Raw genomic sequence first — 7,265 nt, 5'->3', positions numbered from 1 at the left:
ACTCGATCTTAATGTGGTTAATTAATCCTCCTTTATTAATTGTTGGTTAATGGTTAATTAATACACCTTAATAAAGTGTTGGTTAATTAACTACAAGAAGTTAATGTTTCTTATTAATTAATTCTAACTTTGATAGAAAGTAGAATTAATGGTAATAAAAGAACAAATGTTAAACTCGTATAAGCTCGGCTCGACTCGACTTGACTTAATTGTTACCGCTCGAACTCGGCTCGAGCTCGTGATGAATAAACTCGAGATCGGCTCGGGCTCGTGATGAATGAGCTCGAACTCGTAATGAATGAGCTCGAGCTCGGTTCTAGCTCGCTCGAGCTCGGCACTGGCTCGCTCGAGCTCGGCTCATTTACACCCCTACTTACATGTGGTATCAGAACTCACTAATAAGTATTAGCGTCGACTTTTGGACGCTAATAAGTCGACGCTACAAGCGCGACGCTGATGATGCTCAGCCGTTCATCAGCGTCGACTTAAGGGTCGACGCTGATGATCGACTATTAGCGTCGACATATGTTGATGCTAATGATAAATTGAGTCGACCCTAAAACGTCTATCATTAGCGTCAACTTGTGTGGACACGGATACACTAAATTTTTTTTAAAAAAATAAATAATAAGATATTAGCGTCTACAGGGTCGACGCTAATACCCGGAATTTATTTTTATTTTTATTTTTAAAAAAAATCAATATGTCAATGATGTCATTAGCATCATCTTGTGTGGACACGGATACCCAAAAAAAAAACATAAAAAGATATTAGTAATACCCGAAATTGTTTTTCATTAGCGTCGACCCTATTGACACTAATGACCTAAAAAATTAATATATATATATATATATATATATATATATATATATATGAACTATTAGCGTCAACTTAAAAAATTAATTAATTAATTTTTTTTTAAAAAATATTTATACACATATTTCGTAATTTATACACAAGAAAGAAAAGGATAAAACATACAAATAGATGGGGAACTTAGTACAATTCAAGCTTAGATAGAAGCTAACCATAATCCAACACAATATATTTACTTTAGTAGCCTAAAACTGATATATATAAGGTTGGAAAGTGTATTTGTTTCTTGGCACTCTCTTATAATGTGTCTTAGTAAATTTCAAAATCACATTGAAAGATTTACAAAGTACAAACAGAGAAACAAATAACATAAAATTAGCCACTTTGATATCAAAGTATCAATTCACTTCCAAGAAGGGTGGCATGAGATTACAAACTTGTACAAGGCAACGTGAAAGAGTTAAATATGAGTAAGTTTACACACCTCAACCAGATATGGAACTGAGAAATATAGGTCTCCAATATTTGCCCATTGTCATATGAAGAGATAAATGCCTTAATTTTGTAATTTATATTACCTACTGTATAACTAATGTCTTTTCATATGATAGTATTCTCCAATATCCACATTCATTGGTCCTGAAGGAGTTGCTAAGCAAGAACCAAACCAAGTACATAACTGATGTTATTGAGATTGGGTAATCTCGCAAACCCAGAAAAAAAGATGAAACCAATCAAAAAAGCTGAGTGGTCGACTTCAAGGTATATCAAACACAATGATCTCCTATACATTTAGATTAAAGAAGTAGATGAACATGGCATTCTGATAGCATACCTGATTGTACAAGTGATAAAACATGCCAATCCAGAACATATCTGACAAGAATTTGTAGAGACCCACTTTGGCAATAACATCCCTAAAACCATATTGCTTAAGTTGGGGCCCCTCAATCTGAAGGAAACCCAAGAATTCCCATGGTTATGTACATAAACTTTTAGTGAAAGATTGGGATTATCAAAACTTACATAATGTTTGTGACTAGTTAACTTACGATTATTGCCGGTGGGATGCAAACCAAAAGGGCAATAGTTGAAATATAAGCATACACATTTGTGTTGTCCATTCCTGTCTATTAAAATCAAAGTATTGGTTAGAAAGCTTGGAGAAATGGATGCAAAAAGAACTAAATGTGTTCCCTCAACTTAATTTTATCCCATATTTTCACACAAAAGTTGCTTATTGGAACTATGAAATCTTGATGTTCTTAGGGAGTGAATTCAATTATAATAATTCTCTTGCAAAATATCAAAAATCCGTTAGAAGTACTTATAACATTGTTGTACATAGCATGGTATCTAGTAAGATCTTAGGGGTTTTTGGTAATCCTATGAGACACAAGCCTATGGTGTTTCACATAAAATTGACCATTGTTGGCTCTGTAACACTAAAGACATCACTTCAATCAACTGCATTAAAAAATGCCTTGTCACCAAATCTCAAAGGGGTCATTTAACACATCACACGCAACTGTATTAAAGGAAAGCTTTGATTAGAACTCACACAAATCGTTCCATTAGAAAGCCATTTCCAAAAAATACTTTTTTTTTTTTTTTTTTTTTCAAAAGATTTTTGTGATCGCAAAAGATTTTGACACAAGGGCTCTTGAACCTGGAACTACACTCTAGAGCTTATAAAATGAAGAACAAAACTAACTTCTGAGCAATTACCATACTCATTGAAAGCTCTTACGATTGCTTTCTTTGAATAGATGCTCCTGCAGGTAAAAGCTATGTTAGAAATCATTGCACTGATGAAACCAGTCTAGTTGAAAGAAAGTTCAGTTAATGATGCCATTGATACACCTAAAATAAAAGTTACAGATTGCATCAATGGTCAGTTGATAAAACATAAAACCCGACCCCATACTGCATTCAAATTTAAGTGGTGAGTTGGCATTGTCAAGTTTGAGAAATTAGCTACACATGCACATCCATAGATGCACACACATGTAGTTTTTGACAAGATTACTAGCATGTTTGAGTTATATATCCTGCATATCAACTTTATGGAGTAGTCAAAGTCTAAAGAGTTACCAAAAACAACAGGGGCCAACGAGAGCCACAGGGACAAGGGAATTTGATAGTCTAAAACAAACTAAGAAGTAGAAGCATTGAAGAATGGCTCCAGAGCTGTAGAAAAAACATTGAGACTAGTTAGGAACTAAAAACTATCATAAACTTGATTGTCTCTCAACTTTACCAAACACATTGAGGTATCATTGATCAAAGAGGCATGCACACAACATATACATCAAATAAATTTAACATATTTAAAAGAAAGTACAAATTTTACTGATAAATTAAAAATAAAAGGCAATGCAAAAATTGTCAATAGTTGTATTTACTTGCAGTTCCTTTTCCTGAACTTATGCAGGAATATGTTTCATGATGTCACACAAATATAATGATAGATCACACACCAATGAATATCAACAAAATCAACTCACACCATCACTATCATCTAGCCCAAGTTGGAGGTTTACAAGCACAACAAGGTTTTAATTTCTTGGTTGAGTGGGATAGTCCCCAGCTCTAAGACATCAAAGTCAGTTATATGAAAATGGGACAGCGTCCTTTCAAGTTGGACATATGATGCCAGCAACTAACACTAAAAATGTAGACAGACAAAAGTATGCTACATTCAGAGATATGTCCAAGGAATTTCTTAGAGACCAACGGATAGAAAATATCAATGAGATTATCATAAGAAACATTTGCAAGCCATAAGAAACATGTCCAAGGAATGTCATTAGTGCAAGCCATAATGCATGTACCTGGAGCAAAGAAGATAGTACATGAAGAAATTGAAACATACAGCACATTTTGGTAGACAAATAGCCCAAGAAACAAGACAGTACACTCCAACTAGGAGATTTACAACAGAAACAAAGCTGGAAAGATATAAAAGATTTTCAAATTGTTGCAAGGGGTGAAATTTTTCAAACACCACAATAATTGTTGAGAAGTTTCAGTGTTGTCAAAGAAACACACTATGGATATGAGAAATAATTACAGACTTTCTTGTTGAGTATATTGAAGATGACATTTAATATGGCATGGGTCCAAGTATAAATAATGTTAACAGGAGATAATATGCACATTTAGGAATGTATCATACAGCATTTGGTGTACCCCATCCACCATTCAGAATTATTAAAATATGTTTTGACAAAGAATTCATGTACCACCTCAGTCCTTGAGTTAACAAAAAATTCAACTTCAGAATGACCATATAAAGGTACAAGTGTGCAACCTTTTATGACAAGCGCAAATTAACAGTTTAATCATAGAGATAATAGATGTTTGCAATGAGAGAAGGCAAAAACAACTACTTGCTCCCAACAAATCTGTCTGTAGGCATCTCCTCAAACCTGCAGAACAGGTCAGTACCCTTCACAATCAACACCAATGGCCTAGTCACCACAGCCACTCAACCGGAAATATTGCCTATCTATATCTCTTCTTGTCCTGCAAACACTTTTAAAAGATTGATTAAGATATATATATATATATATATATATATATATATATATATATATATATATATGCTCCCTTGCATTGTTTACTCAAAGTTTTAAAACCGAAAATTGTCCGAATATTATAATATAATACAAACTAAATTTGTTCGATTATGTAGGCAGAAATACAACCCAAATAGACACCACCAAAAAATACTGAACTACACATTTGTTCCAAATCTCCTTCAAGTGTTGTCTTAGCTTGATTTACCCTCAGTGATGCTACATTCAGACGACCTACCAAGAATAGATTTTTATATCATGATCAATAAGATTTCTAACTATTATTTAACATGTGTGTGTGTTTTGAAAATAAGATTTCAAACAATTACTTCATATGTGTGTGTGTGTGTTGAAAAAGTAAAGCGTAGAGAAATATTGTCTAACCCTCCAAAACGTGACAGTATCATGTCAATAGTGGCCTGGAGATTTTTGTTATGTCCACTAGCTTAGCTTTTTCAGTTCTTGTTTCAGCCAACTTAATGTTCGTCTCTTGGAGATCACTTTGGGTTCCTTCTAGCTTCTTCTCTATATCTTCTAGCTTCTTCTCTGTTTCTTCTAGCTTCTTCTTGGTTTCTTCTATCTTCTTCTCTATCGCATGTTGTGTTAGTATGTATTCACGGTTGTGAGACTGTGTGAATGAACACGTCCGAGATGAACTTAAAGGGGTAGGTTTTGACACCACACCCCATTCCTTTCATGTGACCTGAGCGTCGGCCCCCTAGCACTTTTATCATTATCTCCATTTGCCTTTCTTCTTTAGGAATTTCCTCTTGCATAAGGTTATCCTCGCCCTCGTTATTCACTAATTCATTTAGCTCATTCTGCACAAGCCATATATTCATGTATCAAAATATACCATTAATATTCTTCATTAATAAAAATAACAATAACATAAAAAAAATTTCATTTACTCACATATAAACCTTCAACTACTTGGTTCAGAAAAGAACTGTTTTTTCTTGTATGGGTACCCTTGTAAAGATCAATAGGTTTGAGAGGCTCTCCAGTTTCTTGTTCCTACACATAATTAACGCATATACTAAATAATGTATACACATAATTAACGTATACACTAAATATTATGCTATAAATTTCTTACATTTTTGTATACCACTTGAACGAATGAACACGTGCCCGCCGAGTGAGCCGTATAAAGTTTTCTTCTATTCTTTTTATTCCTTTTCGACTGTTTTTGATGAATTTCAACCAACAAAAAGAATTACATTATCCATAAGATTTCATATCAATATATGCAAATCGTATAAAATTTAATTGTATAGTCATTTTAATCAGATTTATTTACCACCCATGAATCCGTCTCAAATAAGTCACATATTGATTTCCAAGCATCGGGATGGATATCGTTTGGGAGTTTTTCCCTCACAGCAGCCTTAGCCGTGGCCATCGCTTCAGCATCATTTTTATCAACACCTTGAAAATGTATTTTGTACTCTTATACATTTTGGAGCGAATCCTAGAATAGGCACGACTCATTTTATAGTATACGGTGGTTACGTCCTCATTGCGACCATATGACAGCTTGTAGAATCTCTGCCACAATAATTAAGAGAAAAATGGTTATTTTCTTTGTCATGTTATTTATAGCAACATTACCTCAAACATTATCCCTCATACTTGAATATGCTCAGATGCCTTATCCTTTTGTTCAGGTGGCACCACGGTTCAACAATCATGACGCAGTTCACACATGCAACGAACAATCGCATCGACTTTCGACACGAACATCGATGCATTATCGCCCTGGAGCTCGGTAGCCGTCAGGAATTTCAATTGGCATGGGACCATGTACAGCTACAATGTCATTCAACTTTTTACACTTGACCTTACCCCTACCTCGTCGAACAGTCCTGCAAGCTGTTATCTCAAAACATGATAATGTAGTCAGTTCTATCGGAAAAAGAACTGTGTAAAATGTCCATAACAAACACAAACATAACAGGAACAAAAAAGATACAATCTAATACACATATAATCCATATGCACTTACAAGACGTAGTAGGGCCGACTCCTAATGAATCTAATCCTACAACTGGCTGAATGTGATTAGAAGACTTTGCCGAATGGGGAACCATCGTCTGCGTATCCGTAGCATCAACTACACGGTCGGAAGACCGTCGACCTTGAACTCGACCACCCTCTCGGTTGCATTGTGTCGCCTCCCCAACCATGATCAATCTGCTCATAAATAAAAAACCAAAAAGTTAGATCGAGAAAATTATAACCATGATATAATTCATTACAATAAATTTTAATATATATATAACAATTATTCACTAAATATGTTAATGGACTATTTACTTATACCAAAATGGTGCTTACATTCAACACACATCATCATCAGAGTCCGAGTTTGTATCATCAGTGTTGCTTGAAAATGATTGTTCTTGTTCAGAGTCTGTATCGTCATGGCTATAGAACTCTTCATCATCATCTGAGTTTGTGCCATGGTCCTCATTCAACATGTTATCATTGATGAACTCTAATCCATCAAGTTGCACATATAATCCATCAATTGCTATTGATTCTTCATTATTTGCGTCTTCAACATGGACAACATTACCTCCAACACATTCATCTTCCTGGTATGCATCATCTCTAATACCTTGGTCATCTTCTTCGTTATCTCCTTCTTGTATTGTTGGAATGTCGTATATATTTCTATTGATCATCATTTGCACCACTTTCCAATTACCACCAAGTTTGGGATCATCCAAGTAAAACACTTGCACAGCTTGGAATCCTAAGATAAAATGGTCGGACTCATACCATTTACGGCCCGTATTCACACTCTTGAAGCCTTGGTCTGTTCGTATTCCTGATGAATTCCCAATGTTCCACCAATCACA

General features: G+C 34.8%; 1 pseudogene; it reads right to left on the bottom strand.

The window, feature by feature from the left end:
- Nucleotides 1-1,574: 1,574 nt before the first annotated feature.
- LOC133871586 (triose phosphate/phosphate translocator, chloroplastic-like) lies at nt 1,575-5,803 on the bottom strand (annotated as a pseudogene).
- Between the last annotated feature and the right edge of the window lie 1,462 nt (nt 5,804-7,265).

The sequence above is a fragment of the Alnus glutinosa genome, chromosome 6 (genome assembly GCF_958979055.1).
Source record: "Alnus glutinosa chromosome 6, dhAlnGlut1.1, whole genome shotgun sequence".
In the NCBI taxonomy this organism is placed as follows: domain Eukaryota; kingdom Viridiplantae; phylum Streptophyta; class Magnoliopsida; order Fagales; family Betulaceae; genus Alnus; species Alnus glutinosa.
Note: the sequence above shows the minus strand (reverse complement) of the source record. Positions and strands in the feature narration are given on the sequence as shown.